Source organism: Pristis pectinata, chromosome 4 (assembly GCF_009764475.1).
Source record: "Pristis pectinata isolate sPriPec2 chromosome 4, sPriPec2.1.pri, whole genome shotgun sequence".
Classification (NCBI taxonomy): Eukaryota; Metazoa; Chordata; class Chondrichthyes; order Rhinopristiformes; family Pristidae; genus Pristis; species Pristis pectinata.
The window spans coordinates 106,903,934-106,924,457 of NC_067408.1; the positions used below are offsets into that span (position 1 = coordinate 106,903,934).

At 37.9% G+C, this 20,524-nt stretch overlaps 1 protein-coding gene across 1 annotated transcript in view; it reads left to right on the forward strand.

Moving 5' to 3' along the window:
- The window catches only part of LOC127569690 (biotin--protein ligase-like), a 94,174-nt gene that overhangs the window by 24,441 nt on the left and 49,209 nt on the right, over positions 1–20,524 (forward strand). The window lies entirely within an intron of this gene.

Below are 20,524 nucleotides of genomic sequence, written 5' to 3' on the forward strand. Positions count from 1 at the left end.
TTAGATTTAATGTCATCTAGGAGAGAACATTTTAATATTGAAGTTCATTAACATAACCTGCAAAGTAGGTTTCTTGAATTACAAAGTGTATCGTTTGAAGAGGTGAAGCACTTTGATAGTCCAATAAAGATGCCAACTAGTGTGTGGCAGATTGTACAGGGCATGGCTGTGGATTGTTGTCCACTGGCACATGAGTTTAATGTTAATAGGTTAAACATATCTGCAAGTCTTAAGTTATATTGGCAAGGGATTCACACAATTGGACTCCTTGAGAATTCCATGGGTAATGCTGATTCCAAAGAAATGACGTGACCCTAAATGACTGTTAAAATTTAATTATCAAAAGAAAGGAATCACAATAGTTTCTGGTTTTATCTCACAAAGTATAAATAGACTAAAAGAGATTAAATGCCATTGGGGAAAGTAAAATGTAAATGGCAAGAGGGTAACGTTTTGAGGCATAAAAGGAATTTTCTTGGTAATGCAAAAATTTTCTTTTGCACAGAATCTGAAATGCAATACAAGTTTAAGGGCACAATGATAAAGGGAATGCCTGCTTAAACTGCTATTCAGAGCTTTTGGAATAGACTGCCACTAACACGGAAAACTAATATGAATGCAGCATTCTAAATCAAAATGGACTGTCTTGTGACCTAACATGGAGGACACGCTTGTTCATGAAGTGGAAACCGAAATGGGGATGAAATGCAGAGTTAAATTATTAGGCTAAGTGTATTGTGTATTTAATCCTGGACTGCTTGAATACCATCCTGCAAAACTTGGGTGTACAATCTTGTGCTAGTGTTTAGACACTGAGACTGATCTTAACAAAAATAAATGGCATAATTTTCCTGCTTTCTATTTTAAAGCTTTTATTTTGTGTCGATTGAAGCTACCAGAATTCTGGTTACTTAAGTCATGGATCCATGAAAGCTAAGGTATTTCTTAAAAATTCATTCCTGGGATGTAGGTGTTGCTGGTAAGACTGGCATTTTTTGGCCCATGAGTACCGAACATGTTCATTAGTCATGACCTGTGGCCAGTGGTGAATCACTGTTTATTATGCTTACAGCAGCCTGCAGACTTTTTGTTGGCTTCTGCATAGCAACTTTTGGTTATCAGGAGTCTGATATGGTATGGAGTGCACTATAGGACATCTCAGACTGATGTGAACTGAGTAAGTCACATTGTGTCTCAGTAACCAATCAGGGAATTAGCAGAAAGGTTAAATTAGAATATTTAGATCAGTATAAAATCATATAAAGAAAGCAACATGAAGATGGAAAGGAAGGAGCGATTGGGAGAGAAAAAAAAAGAAAGGTTAAAAAAAAACTCTAGCAATTACAATTTGAAACACTTTAGTCTCTGGAGTTTTAAAAATAAATTTTCAGTGCCAGAGATATTCCATGATGATAATTAAGATTTATTATGCAATCAAATATTTTTATACTCCAGATTGGACACACAGCTTACTGGTGCTTTTAGGTGCTATCTGATAAGTAAATATAGCAACTTCACACCCTTCATGTGTTTTAATGCAGAGCCTCTGAGTGATGTCCTAGGCAAGGTAAACATTTTTAGGAGCAGGATAAAGTAGACAGTGACTTCATGGTTTCCCTTATTAATTCTGCAGGTGTGGATGTTGAAATGTACTAACTGATTCACTCCCTAATAACTGCGAGTGTTGTTGATCTCAGTATTATTCTTATTCAACAACTTGGGCCATTACTTTTTCTAAAAACAATATGTGCAGATGCTGGAAATCTGAAATAAAAACAAAAATGCTGGGAGCATTCAGCAGATAAGCCAATGTCTGCAAAGAGAAACAGAGTTAAAGTTCAGGTCAGAGACAGAAAATACTGAAATAATATATTGATTTAATATTTCTACCATTTCGCCATTGTTGCCCATGGTACTGTTCTGTCTATTCTCTCAGAGGCTACATTTCCAACCCAATATTTTATAATTGATGAGTCTGTAGAATGTTTTACTATTTAATGTTTCTTGATGTTCTTCTTTGTCTTCCTAATTTCCTAATTATAAAAAAGTTAACAAAAATCAGGACTTGGAATTGTACATTGCGGGTATAATGTATTTGGGAAAAAATAGGGAGCAAAGATGGGGAGGTGGAGTAATAGTACATTTTGGATAAAATATTGGCAGAAAAATGAGAAAAAACATAAAATATATGTGGATTGAGATAAAATATGATAAAGGATCAATCACACTTTTAGCCCCAATAGTGGAGGAAGAAATCTGTAGAAAAATAGAAAAATGGCTTAAAATAGAGTATAATAATTTTATGGTATTTCACCTACCCCAATATTAATTCCAACCAAAGAAATAGTTCAAGCCGATAAGGGAATTAAGTTCCCATAATATATACAGCTCTTTCTAACCCAACATGTACAAAGCCCAATGGGAGAGGATTTGTTATTGGAGCTCGTAACAAAGAATGAACCAGAGCAAATGAAAGAAGTCAATGTATGGGAACGTCTAGGCAATAGTGAGCATAATATAATTCACATTAAGATGGCAATAGAAAAGGATATAAAAGGACAAAAGCCACGTTGATAAATTGGAGGGAAGCTTATTTTGAAGGGCTATGAACAGGAGAACATAAAATAGACAGCCACAATGGCAAGGAATGGAAACATTTAAGTGCAGAAAGAACGTATTCTGCTAAAAGATAATAAACTAAACACTCCTGAGTCTCCATGGATGAATACAGATGTAAGAGAGCAATTGAGGACTACATGCATAAACAGAATGAGACTGAGGAAACAGGCATACATTGGCTATGTAGTTGAGGGGAGAACTACACAATAAGAGAGAATATGAAAGGATTAGGAAATTAGGAAGACAGAGGAAATTAACTTTTCAAGGAACATTAAATATTAAAATATTCTATAGACTCATTAATAATAAAGGTTGGTGTGGAAATGAAGCATTTAGAGGGAAGAGACAGAACAGTACCATGGGTAATGATGGTGAGATGGTAGAAATATTAAATCAATATTTTGCTTCAGTATTTTCTGTGGAGATAAATCAAGTGGAGGTGATTTTAGACAATGTGATGAGCAGTGAAGTGAATATACGTAAAGCAGAAAGGGGATGTATTAAATAAGATGATCAAGTAACAAGATAAATGCCTGGCCCAAGTGGATTGCAGTAATGCATTTTAGAAGGATCTAAGGAAATGATGGCAGAGGCATATTACGGATATTTAATAATTTGTTAGAAAAAGATATAGTGCCAGAAAATTCATGGATAGGTGATATAATTCTTGTATAAGTAATGGAGACAGAATGTGTCCTGGGAATTACAGATCAGTCAAATGAACATTGGTGGTAGGAAAATAATGGAATGCCTACTGAAGGAGAGAATAGAGGAATAATTAGAAACAATAAGTATAATAATGAATGATCAACGTGGATTTCAAAAGGGAAAATCTTGCCTGACCTTCCTTATTGAATTACTTGAGGAAGTAGCAGCAGGAATTGACAATGCTAATCCAGTAGAAGTAATTTATTTAGATTTCAAAAGACATTCAGTAAGATGCCCCATAATAGATCTAATGAAGAAGAGCAGAGAACACAGAGTCAGGGGAGCTGGCTACAGGGCAGAAAGCAGAGAAGGGGAGCAAAGGGTAGGTATTCTCAATGGAAGACATAGTTATCTTCTCCAAGGATCAGCGCTGGGATAACTTGTTCATAATTTACGTTAATGATTCAGATTCTGGAATCAAAAAGACAATTCCCAAACTTTTGGGTAATACCAAGTTGGAGGGTAGTAGTTGATAATGAATAAAGAAGACTGCAACAAATTACAGGAGGATATTAATAAACTTGCAGAATTGGCAAACATTCTGTATTCACTCAGTCAAAGCTCTTCATAGTTTTAAGGACCTCTACTAGGTTACTCCTCAGGGCATCATTTCTCAAGGAAGAGCCCCAGTGTGTTCATCACTTCCGGATGTCCATATCCTCACATTTCTGATATGATCTTTGCAAATCTTCTCTGCACCATTTCCAGTGCCTTTATATCCTTCCTATAATAGAAGTTGTGTATAAGCAGCAACAGATAAAGTACTCAGCTGCCCACCCTGTTTGCCATCTGCTGCCCCAGCAGTGGAAGAATCTGCAGTTCTCATATTGGCCTACTTCGCCATCTTAAAGTTGAAGCGGAATCAATTTATCCTTGTTTCTGAGGGACTGTCTAAAAAGATGAAGATAATGTTCTGACCAGAGTTGTACCCTGTGCTTGGTACACACTAGTTCACTGGCTGCTGTGTGTACCATTTACAGTACAAAATGTACTGCAGGTACTTGCCTAAGCTGCTTTGACATCATCTCCCAAACTGTGACATATACCATCAAGAAGGACAGGGGCAACTGGTGCATGGGAGTACCACCATCTATAAGTTTGCATCCAAATTGTACCACATCTTGACTTGGAAATATATTGCTATTCCTTCATCATTACTAGGTGTAAACAGCTTTGTTGGAGTACCTTCACCAGAAGGACAGCGGCAATTCAGAAATGTGGCTCCTCGCTTGACTTCACAAGGACATAAAGGATAGGCAATAAAAGCTGAGTTTGTCAGGAACACCTATATTCTGAAAAATGAATACAAATATTCAAAAAGTTGGCAAATGAAGTTCAGCACAGATAACTGTGAGGTATAGTATTTTGGTAGGAAGAATCTGATTCACTGCTTGGAAGGTGCAAGTCAAGAGGGATGAAGGCACAAAAGAATCTTGGAGCACAAGTGTATCAGTGAGAGGCCAGGGGAGATTTGCAAGGGGAGGGCATGTATTTCAGGAAGAAATATACAGCTGGGACCTTTTCCCCCTGAGGAAAGAAGTACTCAAGGTCTTTAAATCTGTAGAGTGGATGCAGAGGGATAGTTTTCCATGTTGTGGGGGGTGGAGACAAGCATAATTATAAGAAATCTGATGGGGAATTCAGGAAAAAAAAACTTATATACCAAAAGAGTAGTGAGAATGTGGAACTTACTATCACAGGGAATGTTTTAAATGAAGAGTATGGATGCACTTAAGGGGAGGCAGGACAAGCAAACAACGAAGAGGGGAATAGAGGACTATGCTAATAGATTTATATGAAGGAAGATGGCAGAAAGCTCAGTGAAGCATAAAAACTGGCATGGGCTAATTGGGCCAAATGACTGGTTTCTGTGCTCCATATTCTATGTAAGCAGAAAAAAAACTAAAATCAAACACATAACTAAGAACGTGAAGGTTTTTCAGAATAATTAGGGAAAGATAAGCAACTTACTACCACCCACCTCCCCCCCACCCCCCCCCCCCCTCTCACCAAAATCCAAAGCCCAACAATATCCACTGATATCAATGGAGTTTGGAATCCTACAAGTTGTTCTTTTACTTATTAATTTTTGGGGATCTGAATGTTATTGCAAGGTCAGCATTTATTGCCCATTCCTAATTACCCTTGAAGCGAGTGTTTTGCGGAGGCCATTTCAGAGGGCATTTAAACCTCAGCCACGTTTCTGTGTCTGGTGTCACGGATAGGGTAAAGATGACAGATTTCCTTCCCCAAACCAAAGTTTTTTTTTACCACAATCATCATTACTAATGACTAGTTTTTTAAATATATAATTCTAGATTATTAGCAGATTTTGAAGAGTGATTTTCCCCAGTGTAATGCTGGGAAATCACAAGAAGACTTTGCTCTGTCCTGGACTTCAGTGGTGGAGCAAATTAATAGATTGGGTCTTTCAGATCTTTTAGTTAGTCCTGGACAGTGCATGCCCAGCAGTTTTAATGACAGTCCAGATTGAACACTGGTGGTTTTGATTGGAACTACCAACAAGACTCAGTCCAATATTTTCTTTAAGAAGCCTGAAAGTTTACTGAACTTCTGACTCTTCAGCTAATTTACATTCTATATCACTTTTATATTACAATCCTGTGGCAGCATTGTTAGTTTATTTCAAGGGAGCAGAGTATTTATTTTGTTGAATAAGCTGAAATGAAGGTGCTGAATTGAATACAGAATTTGTTTACTGTTCAATTTCAATACAGGCAATTTGAAAGAGAAGTTTCTGAATAGTCATAAACTGGATGAAGGATAGTGGTGGGTAGGCCAGCTTGAAATTCCAAAATGCCAGGCTGATTTAAGTGTGTGTTTTTAACCCCTGCTGTAATAACAACAGTGACAAACCTTTGGCCTGAAGGAGCCAAAGCACGGGAGGGTAGTTAGTGGGGTGGAACTAATTTAATGCCTCAGTGGCCTCACAGCAGTAGAGCAGCCAGAGCCTATAGAGATCTTTGTCTACGTTTCCACTTATACTGGGAAGATGCCAGTTAGCACTTGGGTTCAAAAACAGGTGGAAGCCATTATATCTGTCATAATGGTTTGAGAAATTGTTTCTGAAATTTTGCTCCATGCTTTAAAAATGAATTGAAAATGATAGCATAGTGCAAGGCTTTTGTAACCAAACAAAAAAAAATGCTGATTAGTATTTCCTGATTCTTTATGAAATTAGCTGGCTTATGTTGGTAGTGTTTGCTTCATGTTACGTTTTATTATTTTTGATGTTGACTTTTTTAAACTTGTGTTTAGACTAATTGAATAATATGAACCTGTGATGAAAATTGGAGAGCTGGTGTTTTTGAGTGGTTGTGGAATAACTTCAGATGAAGGTTTTGCTTACATTGCCCAGATTGATTTAAAACCTCAAATGTAGTACTGGACCAAAACTCTCATCAGTGATGCCATTGTATGAATTTCATGTATTGGGCTGTGGAGATCATGAGCAGAAGACCAATGCTTAACTGGTATGGTTCTGATTTAAGGCTTGTATGTCCTTAAGTTTTCCAGGAGAACTGTTTTACTTTGGGTTACGTGAGGCTGATTTACTATTAAGTGGTCTTGCTTTAACATAAATTTATGCATCAAAAACCCAAGGTCAGTTTGATTCTGTTTTACTCAAGTGAAATTCCTTCTGAAGTTCTTCATCTCTGTTGAGAAGTTACTGGAATTTAACAGAAGTTACTTGCAGTGCTTTTCAATGCCCTTTTTGTTAGTTTGATTTTTCTATCCATCGCTTTAGTGCCTATTTCAGCTTGTTACTCCAGTAGCTCAACAGTTTTTGCTGCTCTAATGCAAATCATTCCCATACCTTAATAATCAAATGTGAGCTAGTTATACAATGTTATAGTACAGAACAAGGACTTTGATTTAACGTCTGTGCCGATGATTTTCTCTACGCCCACCTGAGGCACCAAAGTGTACCCAAGTCATCTGAGTTTCTTTGGTTATATCATTGCCGCCTGTTCTCATTGTATTCTCCAGAAACCACCGCACAATTAAGTTTTTAACAAAATGCCATTCTGGCAGAATTGTAATAAAGATTATGCAAATAGTACATTTTCATGATGGGTGATTAAAAGTTTAAAGTTATTTGCAGCAAATGACAATGCTGCAAAGTTAGTATTTAATGTCTTTATTACAATTGGCCTTTAACTGAGTGGCTTGATAAGCCTTTTGAGGGGAGTTAGGAAGCAACCATGTTGCTTTGAGTTTGGAGTCACAGATAGGCCAGGTAAGGTTGGTGCAATGGCACAGTGTTAACGCTACTGCCTCGCAGTGACCTGAGTTCAATCTGACCTCAGGTGCTCTCTGTTCTCCCTGTGATTGTATGAATTTCCTTCCAGTGCTCTGGTTTCCTTCTGCATCTCAAAGGTGTGCTGGTTGGTAGGTTAATTGACATCTTTAAATTAGTGGAAGTAGCTGGTAAGAGGGGGGAGTTAACGGACATATGAGAGAAAATAGATGGATTATAGGAGAATAAGTGGAGCAATGAGATTGGTCTGAAAGCTGGCCTAGATTTAATGGGCTGGATGTCTCCCTCCATGTCAAAAGGAAAATATGAAATATTTATTGTTGAAGAGAAGTAGTGAGCCTATAGGGTGTTTATAACAGTCTGATAGTGTGGTGGTGATGGTTAATAATATTAACTTTCTATTCCATACTTAGTTAACTGAATTTAAATATCTATCAGAGTAGGATTCAAACTTGTATTGCTGGGTCATCAGTCCAGTTGCTTGTCCAGTAACTTGGCCGATATGCTTTTATAGCACCCCACCCACCACCCCCCCCCCCCCCCCCCACCAAGCATTGACAGAACAGATTGAACAAATAATCTGCTGAAATCCACACTGGGGCTGTCATCTTGGAATAGTAATCTCTTTTGGATTATCAGTATGGAAGAACCTTCATTTATACACAGTCCCAGCTACATAAAATGTTCATATTTAAGATGAATCATTGATTATGATGGCCAAAATGTGATGAACCTTACCCATTTATTGCTTACTTCAAAGTTACTGATCGTACCATTCTTAGTTTACTTCTGGTCAAAGCAACTGCACCTGGTCTTTGATGATTTAGCTGCAATGTTTATGGTTTGGCTATTGGTATAGCATTGATCAGGTTCATCTACATTAGGACTGGAATCATAGTTTGTATTAACATTGGGCATTTACTGTTCATGATAAAATTCAAGGTTAGAATTTTTTATTGTTCTGAATCAATAACCTGCAGATGTATATGTATCTTGAGATGAAAAAATGCTTGACACAAACAGATTCAAGCAGTTTCCAAAGGTTATATACCAGTTTTGCACTTCTCTATCAGGTCAACACATTCAAAGCATTGACAATATTCTTAAAGGGTATCTTATAGCAGCCATTTTGAATGAGAGATGAACTTGGTCCATATAAGCAACAGAGGTAATTAAAAGTATCATTGCACCCTTACAATCCTCTTGTTAACCCATTATTTTGATTACACTCTTATGCACTTCAGGTAACATGAGATTACTTAGATACTGTTATATATCTGCAATCTCAAATCCTTTTGCCCTCTCATAGAATCAGTCGTAGTGTTGTATAGTGCCTATGCTGACCATGATGCCTATCTGTGCTAATCCCCCCATTTAGTTTTATATCTTCCAAGAAGTAAATGGTTTTCATATTCCAACTGTCATAATTAATCACACATGCAGGGTATGCTAGACTATGAAAGGTAAATGTAGGTTTCCTCCTTATAAAATTTATTTATTTTTTGATAACTTCAACCTCACTTATATGGCAATTATAATGTTTTCATTCTGAAGCAACCCTGCTAGATTGGAAGGATTTATTGTGAATACTGCAAGTGTTAAATGCCTGCAGTAAGAGTTTACTTTCTCCATACATAAGTTATTCCAACTGTTTTAAATCATTTTGAGAAATTTGTATATTTGTCTTGTGATCTGTAAAGCTTTTCAGCCCTGGAGCATGAATGAATGTTCATTTTCATATTGGGGACTTGATCAAATTTTCTGCTAACTTGACTGTGACAGACAGAAGTTATAAAGTAGAGTTTGCACACCACGTAATCTTCACTCAATCTGCTTCCTTGTTATTTTTTAATTGTGGCATTAAAATGATGTATAATCTCATGGACGGGTGGCACAGTTGCAAAACAGTTTGTGGCATCTTTGGGTTTTAACATGGAAAAAATTACAACAATAATAAGCAATGAACTGCTTACGTGTGCTTCCAGTATAAACTAACCTTTCAAGAAAGAGATTCCTGATTACAGTGAAAAATTTGAGTTTATATTGATTAATATCTAATTCCTTTTTCAATATTGGTGTTAGTTCCCCTTTCTTAAAGGAAAAAGTACCATTTTTATTTTTAACCAAGAAGTGTTAGACTTCTGCACCTTTTGGATACTATTACTAACCTGAACAAGGATGACATTTCATGTTATACCCATGGTGATCTATTACTAAGTTCTTTGTGAGGTAGCATGATGAAGTGAGTCACCAAGGTCACCACTCTGGTTAGGAATGCATGAAACACCTCTGTGTGTTAAGGCCTTAGCCAAAATTCTTGGAACACCATACATCTGGAAACAAATATTACTCTGAGGTTCAGGTGGAATGGTGTTGGTGACTGATTTTGATGCTCTGAGTCAATGTTATGTCTTGTGACAACCACTGGGATTTATATAAGACAAAACTCGAGCTTTTCAACTGGTCTGCTGCAGCATGATTTTTCTAACCACACAGTCTGTGGTACTTGCTTATCTAATATAGATACTACTGTAATAAACATGTGAGGATAATTTTTCTTTCCACAAATCTGTGACCCAATGAGTTAGAATTTGTTTGATATATTTTATGAGGCTGACCAAGTAAATTATTTGGATCTCCTGCCAAATAAGTAGAGGGAAACATCTTGCATTATAGCTTTTCTGCTTTAACATGTAGAATCTAGTTTCATGCATTAAGTTTAAATAACATTGTTGTTGAAACGAAAGCACATTGTGCTTACTATACCATGTAAGTGCTTAAAACAAGACTTGTTGATAGCCTCTTCCTGTTCAGTTAATGGGAAATAGGATAATTTGAGAGCATACTTGCTGTGAACCCAATGTTGGTAAAACTATAACTTAGTGTGAAAACTATTATTTTGCTTTGGAGTGTGTCTGTTTTTTAACAGGGCATATGCCCTTGAACAAATAGTAGTTGGTTACAATAGTTTAGTATTTTGTACTACAGAAGTTTCTGGGAACTGAGAGATGTTTCAGTTCATTGGTCTTTATTTGTTGGTGCAACAATGTCAGTTTTCAATCTTGTCTTAAAATGAATAGCACTTTATAGTCCTTATGATGAATGGACAAAAGTATTCAGTAAATTTCTCTGAATTCTCATAACTAAAACCCCTTGAAAATAAACCCTGATGCACTGTAAAAAGTGTTTGTATTCTAAGCATGAAAGACTATTATTGAACTTACATTTGCCTCTAACACTGTAATGCTAACTGTAATTGTTAATTATTTACACTTTCCCCATTATTTTCACAAGCCCATTGTTCACAAGGATATCGCAATTCCACTGCACTATTTTGTAGTGGTATATTGTTGATTTATAGAATCTTAACCCTGCCCCCGCCCCCATTTAATTATAGAATGACTTGCTGTTCTAGTTAATGGAAAATGGGTAAAATCTCTAATGTTTTCTTTCATACTGACAGTGATTAATTTGTCAGTATTCCATGATGCTGATCTTTCTATTTGTGATTAGCATAATGACTTTAAGTCTTGCAAATACAAAATGCTGGAGAGGCTAAGATCTGAGCAGAAAGAGCTGGAAAGGTTCAGTTGAGTAGCCTGCATCTGTGGAGAGACAAACCATGTTAATACCTCAAGTCCTTTTAACAAAATACAGGGGTAGGGAAAGTGGGGAAAAGAGAAACAAGAACAAGGGTTCAACCTGGGGTAGGAAAGATCAAATGACAATGAATATTGGTGCAAGGCAAAAGTAAGTAGAATTGTAACAAGTATAGAACTAAAGGATGGGATAAGAAGAGCAGCAAATGGCAAGTTCCAGATTAGTGCTGAAAGCATGGAAGCAATGTGATGTTGAGTCCAGATGGTAGCAATGGGCCTGAATAAAGGATTAGGTACTCTTTCTGTTTTGATTTTATTGAAATATTGTGTAAGACCAAGAACAGAAGGGTCAAAATAAACATGTTTCTTAGAACTGTCTGTTTAGTATTCAAATCTTTGATGTGCTTAGATGAACTCACTGTAGTCTTCATATTTGTATAATTCATGCAATAGAAATATGCAGAAGAATGAAAGTACATTCAGCCTACCTATCCAATGCCAGCTCTAAAGTGCAATCCAATTAATTTCACTCCTATATTACTTCTATACCAGCATATGAATTAGGAGCAGGAGTAGGTCACTGAGCCCCTTGAGCCTGCTCCTCCATTTGAGAAGGTCATAGCTGAATTGATCATAACCTCAACTTTGCATTCGTGTTTACTTGCAACCTTTCATCCACTTGCACATCAAGAATCAGTCTACTTCTGCCTTAAAAATATTCAAAAGCTCTGTGAAAGAATGCTCCAAAGACTTGTAATCATTTGAGAGAGAAACAGTTTTATTTTTAAACAGTTTCAAGTGTTGTCTGATAGACAGGAGATTTCCCAGGTAGCATTTGACTTGCTTTTGCGTACAGGGCATTCCTGTACATTTTCCATGGAGACGCAAGAGACTGCAGTTGCTGGACTCTTGAGTCAACAAATAATCTGCTGGAGAACTCAGCGGGTCGAGCAGCATCTGTGGGACATTTTGACCCAAAACGCTGACAATTCCTTTCTTCCCACAGATGCTGCTTGACCCACTGAGTTCCTCCAGCAGATTGTCTGTTGCTCCTGGACAATTTCAGCTTTGTTGGATAATTGCTGATATAGTTGTACAGGAATTGTTAGAACATAGAGTTGTAGTTAGAGCTGTAGCATAGAGATGCAGTTTTAGCCAATAGTTTGGTTAAACTGCAGCTCATTCTGGAGTATGAGTCTTCAGTACCACAGCTGGGATACTATCGAGGCCTATAGCCTTTGCTACATCCAATGTATTCTAATTTTTCTTGTTACCGTACAAGGGAACTGATGGATCATTCCTTTAACAGTTTTGTCTCTAGTAGTAAATATTTCAGCTTTGCCTTTTGCACTCATGCTGGCTTGGCTCCCGTCTTATTGAAGAAGGGATTGTTTACTACATTTGCAACTGAAGGACTGCAGACCTTTGGTGATCACGCAACCAGCAGATTGAATCAATGTAGCTTGTTTTTAAAATGAAAATATTTTTTTATATCATTTTTGTTGTTAAAGACCACATTACTGGATTTGATGTTTGGATCAAAAAAATGTAATAAACCCATTGTCATCTCTATTCATATATAACCTGCCAAATTGTCCTGATGCAAAGTTTTGACCCAAAATGTGGACAATTCCTTACCCCCCACAGATGCTGCTCGATTTGCTGAGATCCTCCAACAGATTGGTTGTTGCTTCAGATTGCAGCATCTGCAGTCTCTTGTGTCTCCACATGCCTAATTGTGGTGGTTTATAGAAGATTTTGCATTGGTCGTATGCAGCTGCAATTGCACAGAAAACTTGTGCAGTTTGTGTTCGGATCACTTGTTGTGCTCAAAGTCAAAAGTCTTGAGGGATGTTTGCACAGATGTCTTAGAACTTGCAAAATTGATTGGTGTAATACTCTCCCAGTGCTGGCAGACCAGTCTCCTCACCACTTCTCACTGCTAAATGACCCCCAGGCATCCTACAGCAAACCGAACCTCACAATGCATCCCATATTTCTAACATCTCAAATTCCGCTCTATGTTGGTGCCAGGTCTTCCATAGCAATAAATCCCAACAGCCCCACCCCTATGCCAAACTCTGGTCTGGTTCTGTGAGACAGTATGACTATTTCCTTAATGCTTGTCAGATCGTAGGTTCATGCTAATGCTTAAGTTGGGCACCCTAAATTATAATGTGCTGCGGAATGTCAACTCCAGCTGATACAACCCATATATTCTTTGCTTTAAAATTGTTAAGAATCAAATCATAAAGGAAAATATTTTATTGTTGCTTTTCTCTTTTACATATCTCTGCCAAAGCATTCATTTGTACGAACTTGCATTTTGCTTAAATGACATCTTGACTTACTTGAGGAAATGTCCAAAATTTTCCAAGGAACAAAACAAAAATAACATTAAGTTGTTCACTGAATATTGCATATAAGTATACCCACTTTCATAAGAAAGAAATATTAGTTATGTTTGGTAAAAACAGTAAAAATTCAAGTGATGCCCATGTTAAGTTTAGACAAGTTTAAGTAATTATTCTACCTTAGTTAAGATATTCTCCAGGTACCAATATTCCTGCACTTAAGTATGAAATGTCAAAGTAGAGTGCAAACAGAAATTGCATTTAGATTTCACACCTTGTGCAATCTTGTGGTGCAGAGGGAAATAAAAGATTAAATAAAGACAAGTAAATGGAATAAAGACAAGTAAATGAAGATAGGCAGAAATACATTCAATTAAACAGATGCTAACTTATCTGTTTAGCAATATTAAGTTGCCAAACTGGCCATTGGAATTTAAAGCAATGTAAATTCTCTGGTGCTACTCCCCATCTCTTTCTCTGTTACATCGACGACTGCATTGGTGCTACTTCCTGCACCCATGTAGAACTTATCACTTTATCACCTTATCTATTAACTTCTACCCCACTCTTACATTCACTTGGACCATTTCTGTTACATCTCTCCCTTTTCTGGATTTATTTGTTTCCATCTCAAGAGACAAATTATCCACTGACATTTACTATAAACCCACTGACACCCACAGCTATCTAGGTGATACATCTTTTCAACCTGTCTCTTGTGAGGATGCCATTCCTTTCTCCCTGTTTCTCCATCTACACTGCATCTGCTCTCAAGATGAGGTTTTCCATTCCAGGATATTTGAAATGTTCTCTTTTTTCAGGAAATGTGGCTTCCCTTCTACTGTGGTTGGTGGAGCCCTCTCTCACTTTTCGTCCATTTTCAGACTTCTGCTCTCACCCACGTCCTCCAGATAGAACAGAGCTAAACTTTCCCTAATCCTCGTCTCTCATCCTACTAGCCTCTGCATCCAGCACATCATCCTTTGTCACTTCTGCCAGCTGCAATAAGATCACATCACCAGCCACATCTTCTCCTCCCCACCCTTTCTGCCTTCTGCAGGATTTATTTCCTCTAACTTCCTGGTCTGCTCATCCCTCCCCACCCATCCCTCCCTGACCCCGGCACTTTTCCCTGCAACCACAGGAGGTGCAACACTTGTCCCCACATCTCCTCGCTTAGCATCATTCCAGGGACCTAAATAGCTCTTCCAGCTGAGGCAAAGATTCATGTGCATCTCCTCCAACTTTGTGTACTACATTCGATGCTCTCAGTGTGACACCCTGTACATCAGTGAGGCGAAGACTACGTGACGCAGTTGCAGCGCACCTGTGCTCTGTCCACAATGGGCATCCTGAGCTCCCAGTTGCATGCTATTTCAGATCCCCTTCCCAGTCCCACACTGACCTGTTAGCCGTTGGCCTTCTCTATTGTCAGGGTTAGGCCCAACGCAATCTAGAGGAACAACACTTCATATTCTGCCTGGGTAGTCTACAACTCAATGGTATGAACATTGAATTTTCCAATTTCAGATAACCCTCTCCTCTGGTACTTTGCCCCCTTCCTCTCCTTTTGATCCACTTCCAGTCTTCCCATTTTTGTCCCCTCCCCTCTCTCTCCTTCCATACCTCACTCCAGCCCCATATCACCCATTTCATTCCCCTCCCCCTCCTGGTTCCATCCACCTACTACCCACACATTTTGCCCTGACTGGATTCCACCCCCCATCTGGTTCCATCTGCCTATCTCCTCCCTAATGGTTCCCATTATTACCTTCCTTACTTATTAGATTTCAGCACTGGTAACCTTTGTGTTTCTGCTTCTCACCTCCAGCAACTGACTCTACCTTCAATCTCCCTACGCCCCACTGAGCTCCATCTGCCTCTTTTTTTTAACCTGTCACTACCTATCAGTCCTGATGCAGGGTTTTGACCTGAAACGTTGTCAATTCCTTTCCCACCCACAGATGCTGCTCAACTCACTGAGTTCCTCCAGCAGATTGTTTATTGCTGCAGATTCCAGCATCTGCAGTCTTTGGTGTCTCCACCTATCATCCACTTGCTTCTGTACCCCAACTCCATCCCACCCTCTCCCTTACCTGGCTCCATATGCCCATCATCCTTCACCCATCCTCAGCCCACCATTTCACCAACTGGCCCTGTCTCACCACTGCGCCTCTCCTCTTTGTACTGGCTGTCTTCCCTCTCCATGCTTAGTCCTGATGCAGGGTTTTAATCTGAAACATAGACACTTCCTTCCCTCCCCCCCCCCCCCCCCCCCCCCCCACACCACAGATGCTACTCGACCCGCTGAGTTACTCCTGTAGATTGTTTGTTGCTCCAGATTCCAGCATCTGCAGTTTCTTGTGTCTCTAAACTTTAGAACACTTGGAAATGCTAAAGAGCCACTTGCAAAAGAAAAGCTGTGATGTTTATTTTCCAGTGAACCCAGCCAATGTGAAATAATGTCCTAAGGATTTTGTATCTTATGAAGGATGTATGCTGGATATTTGTGACATAGTGACTTCAGGGTATGACATTCATGTATTTTTACTTCAAGATTTACCACCATTTGAAGTAAAAAAGCACTTAAAATCAAAGAACATGTCATATTCTGTTATTCACCCTTGCAATTCACCAACAAATGTTCTAAATCTTTTCATACGTAAATATACACAGTCAAAATATATTGAGTCAATATGCCCAGTGATGATGCCTATTTCTTAGTATTTACTAATCAGAAATTATTTTATCCTGTCTTGATTCAAAATTATCCTTCTGTGGCTACTGATGTAGCTGTGGGAATAGGCTCTCTAAGAAAATACACTCTTAAAAGCTAATTAGGTTAAGAATGAGACAAAAAAAATCTCAAATTCTGCATTGACCAACCTCTCCTGGTAACAGACCTCCCTTGTGAAGTATGGATAGCAATTTTCCATTTTTTCCCACGCTGAATAATGCCATTCTGCAGCACTTTTAGATCAATTTTAAAGGGATAAGAGTAAAGGCTTGGGATGATTAGATTATCTAAATTAAACTTCCTAATGCTTAGTTATCCATAGCAATTTTCCTTTTAGTGATTAAAGTAAAACAAAATCCATAAGACTAGAAAGAATTTAATTATGTTTAACTGAGAATTCAGAACGGTATATAGCAAAAGAGAACCACTTGTACACATAGCTATAATGTCTACTTTATAATGCTCACAGATACAAAAAACTTTCTTTCTTATCTTGTGACAACTACGGTATCATTGCACCACACAAAAGTATTACAAATTCGTTCTGTTTGCATAAGAACTAAAAGGGCCAATCCATGGATCAAGTTGGTGCTGGAGAACCTCAGTTCATGGTAAAATGCTGAAAAACACCTTAAGGGAAGAGAGTTTGGGTAGAGACTAAATGTATTTCCTTGGGATGATGTAATTGATGAAAGAAACAGAATCAAAAATGGAGCTTCCTGGATGTTTAAAGATAATGGTTAAAAGATAAAGGTTTTATGATAAATGCTAGGTTCATAATACACTACTGAAACAAGCAGAATACAGAACAAGCAGAGGAGAGCCCAATAGGAAAAGATCAGCAGGTAACAGAAAAGGCTGAAGTCTCTTATTAATATAAAACTGTAAAAAGTTGGCCAAAGTAAAATTGTGGCTAATCAGGGACCCAAAAAAAGAAAAAGAAAACTACAGGCCATTTTACCAACCATTAGTTGTTGGGAAAATGTTAAAATCCATTATTAAGGCAGTGATAACAGAGGCAGATAGAAAAGTGTTATATGATTAGGCAAATTCAGCATGATTTTATGAAAAAGAAATCATTTTAAAGAGTTCTATTGCAACATAACCAGCAGGGTAGATGAAGGGGAACCAGTGGATGCATTGTATTTGGATTTCTAAAAGGAATATGATGTGTCACATGAAAGGTTACTGAACAAAATAAGGGCAGAGTAATACAGGTAACCCCTATGTTCTGTTGGGGGAGGGGGGTTGCATTCCTAGGAAACAGTTTGTATTGCAATTTTCCATAATGGGAGCTGTATCGTTTGCACATTCATGAAGAAATATAGGTTGAAAAAAAATGCTTGTGCTGATTTACTTTCTTTTTCCACATAAATTTCATGAGATCAAATTTTATCCTGTATCAAATTTTTGGGTAGTAATTTGTGAATTTTGTGAGGGTGAATTTCTGTAACCTGAAAGGCTGTAATGCAGGTGTTGCCTGTAGAAGATTTGTTATTAGCCAGAAAACAGAGTAGGAATAATCTCGTCATTTTCAATTTGGCAAGCAGTAGCTACTGGAGTGCCTCAGGGATTTTTGTTGGGGCCTCGGTTACAAATGAATATTTGGACTTCTGTACTTCAGAGAAGCACTCACTCCAAAGATTTAATATGCTGTTTGCATGTTAAAACTTTGCAATCGATTATACTCTGCAGTTTAGTTGTGTAGCACATTAAAAAAAAACTTGCAATCAGCAATTGAATTTCTAGGTTGCTGTTTCATTCATTCTGTGACTGTCTCCTTTGCTTGGGTTGAACCAATGCCAGAAGTAAAAGTTGAAAAAAATCCTTAAAAACTTAGTTGATACTCTATTAAGTTTAGTTTGCATTCAAATGATTTTAAAACCATGCAAACTATCCAATGAAAATAAATTAATTCAGACATGAACAAAAGTGTAATCAGTAATGTCTGTCACTTTTGAAGTCTTTGTTTCATGCTTTCATTCACACTGACTTTATGATTCATTATAAATCAACTGATATCTATCCTTGAGCTTTACTTCAAATAACTTCAAAATATGACAAAGTAAATATTGGAGGAAGCTGAGGGCAAACATGGTAACATTGGCATTGACTATGTACTACTGCTGCATAATGAGGAAACTGCGTACTCCACATGCTCAGTCTGCAGAATGTTCTGCTTCATTTCCCGGGACAAAAATTAATATCCAGCTGCAGGCCTTCAAATAAAAATATCATTTGAATGTTCTCAAATAAAAACACTACTGATGAAAAACTTAATCATGTTATTACAAGATATGTTATACATGATTTTTGATGTTTTATTTTATTTAAAACTTCAAGGAATTTTAATTTCTGACATATCCAGACTTTTTTCTTCAAAATATCTTTATCAATTGTTTGTTCTCCTTTTGAGTTCTTTGTAATTTTCTTTAATAAACATTCATAGTTACTTAATAGTTTCATTTTACAAATGTACCAGAAATTAAAAAAAAACTTTTTCAATTGCCATATGCACCATGACATTGCTTACAGTCAGTTAAAGAAGATGTTGAAGTGCAAATAAATATGCTTATAGGCAAAGCATTCTGCATATACATTGTTTTCAATATATTGAAGCAAAACTATATTTTGATGTGCTGGAATACTATATGCAACGGTAACAAAGACAACACTATACTATATATAATCCAAATATTATACAACAAGAGGCCCATTGATGTGGAGCATAGGGCCCCTCCCCTCACCTCGGCTGATGTTGGGCTTGTTTCCTTAGTCCTCACATAATCATGGGCTGGGCCCGCCTGATGCCAATGCTGGGTACTAGGACCAGCCTGAGCATTTCTCACTCTGGCAGTAGCTGCAGTTTCAGAGTTCTCTAGAGCTGCTACATGCTGTAAAATTCTTTGAATTACCACCCCTGCCCTGGCCCCTCTCATAGACTAGACTTTTGTTAGAAATAGGCACATGCACAAGAATTTGAAGGATACCCAGATAAAGCTGAAGCTATGAAGTACTGTGGTTACTGAGGCTGTTCAAGGAGGCACTATGTTTAGCTTTCACATCGAGGGGAGTGAGAAATCGTTCCCCTCTAAGATTAAAGTTTTGTAAAAAAAAAATAGCCTTTATAATCTGTTGTTGTGTTTAGAGTTTAATGGTCAGATTTCAGGAGTATGTGTTTTATCTGTTTTCTTTTTTCCTCTTTTACTTTAATATTATTTCATACACTTGAGTAGGGTTACAGGTTCATTCAACCTCTGCTGCACCTGGGATCTTGTGTCTGACACTGGAGCTTCTGGTGGCTTCGTGCGCAAGTCCCACCCATAACCTCTCTTGTTGGGATACAGTGTTGGCACCTTGCATGAGAAAAGGGCTACAACCAGGACCAATGCTTGTTCAATTGTTAAGAACTATCTTTTATTGAAGAAAATTATAACAGTTGATATCTAAATATTTTGTCCAATTACAAACAAATAGAAAGGGAATGCATGAAAAAACGTCGATAATAGAAAAGCAACAAACTGCAAATCTTGGAAAACATTAGAAATACTCAGCAGGCCAGGCTGCATCAATGGAGAGTGAAACAATTAATATTTGTTATTGATGACTTTTCTGAAACGAGCTCTGCTTCTCTCTCCATGATACGACCTGACCTGCTGAGTATGTCCAGCATTTCCCTTTTATTATTTTGAAAAGCATTGGTAACTGTTTCTAACATAGTATATCACATTTTGATTTTATTTCCCCTTTCTTCTCAACTCCAAGGTTTGTCTGGTCTGTGGAACTTTGATAGTCTTCTAGTATCTCAGTCAAGTAAGCAATTCTCTTGGGCATGTGCAAGGGGGAGCAAGCAGGTGTATGCAACCCACCAATAAGATGAGATGAGATATCTTTATTAGTCACATGTACATCAAAACACACAGTGAAATGCATCATTTTGTGTAGAGTGTTCTGGGGGCAGTCCGCAAGTGTCACCACACTTCCGAAGCCAACATAGCATGCCCTCAACCTCCTTACCCGTATGTCTTTGGAATGTGGGAGGAAACCAGAGCACCCGAGGAAACCCACGCAGTGACGGGGAGAATGTACAAGCTCCTTACAGACAGTGACCGGCATTGAACCCGGGTCACTGGCGCTGCAATAGCGTTACGCTAACCGCTACACTACTGTGAAGTAATGGACCTCAGTGCACAAGCTTGCTCCATGATGTTAAGGATGCCTGTTC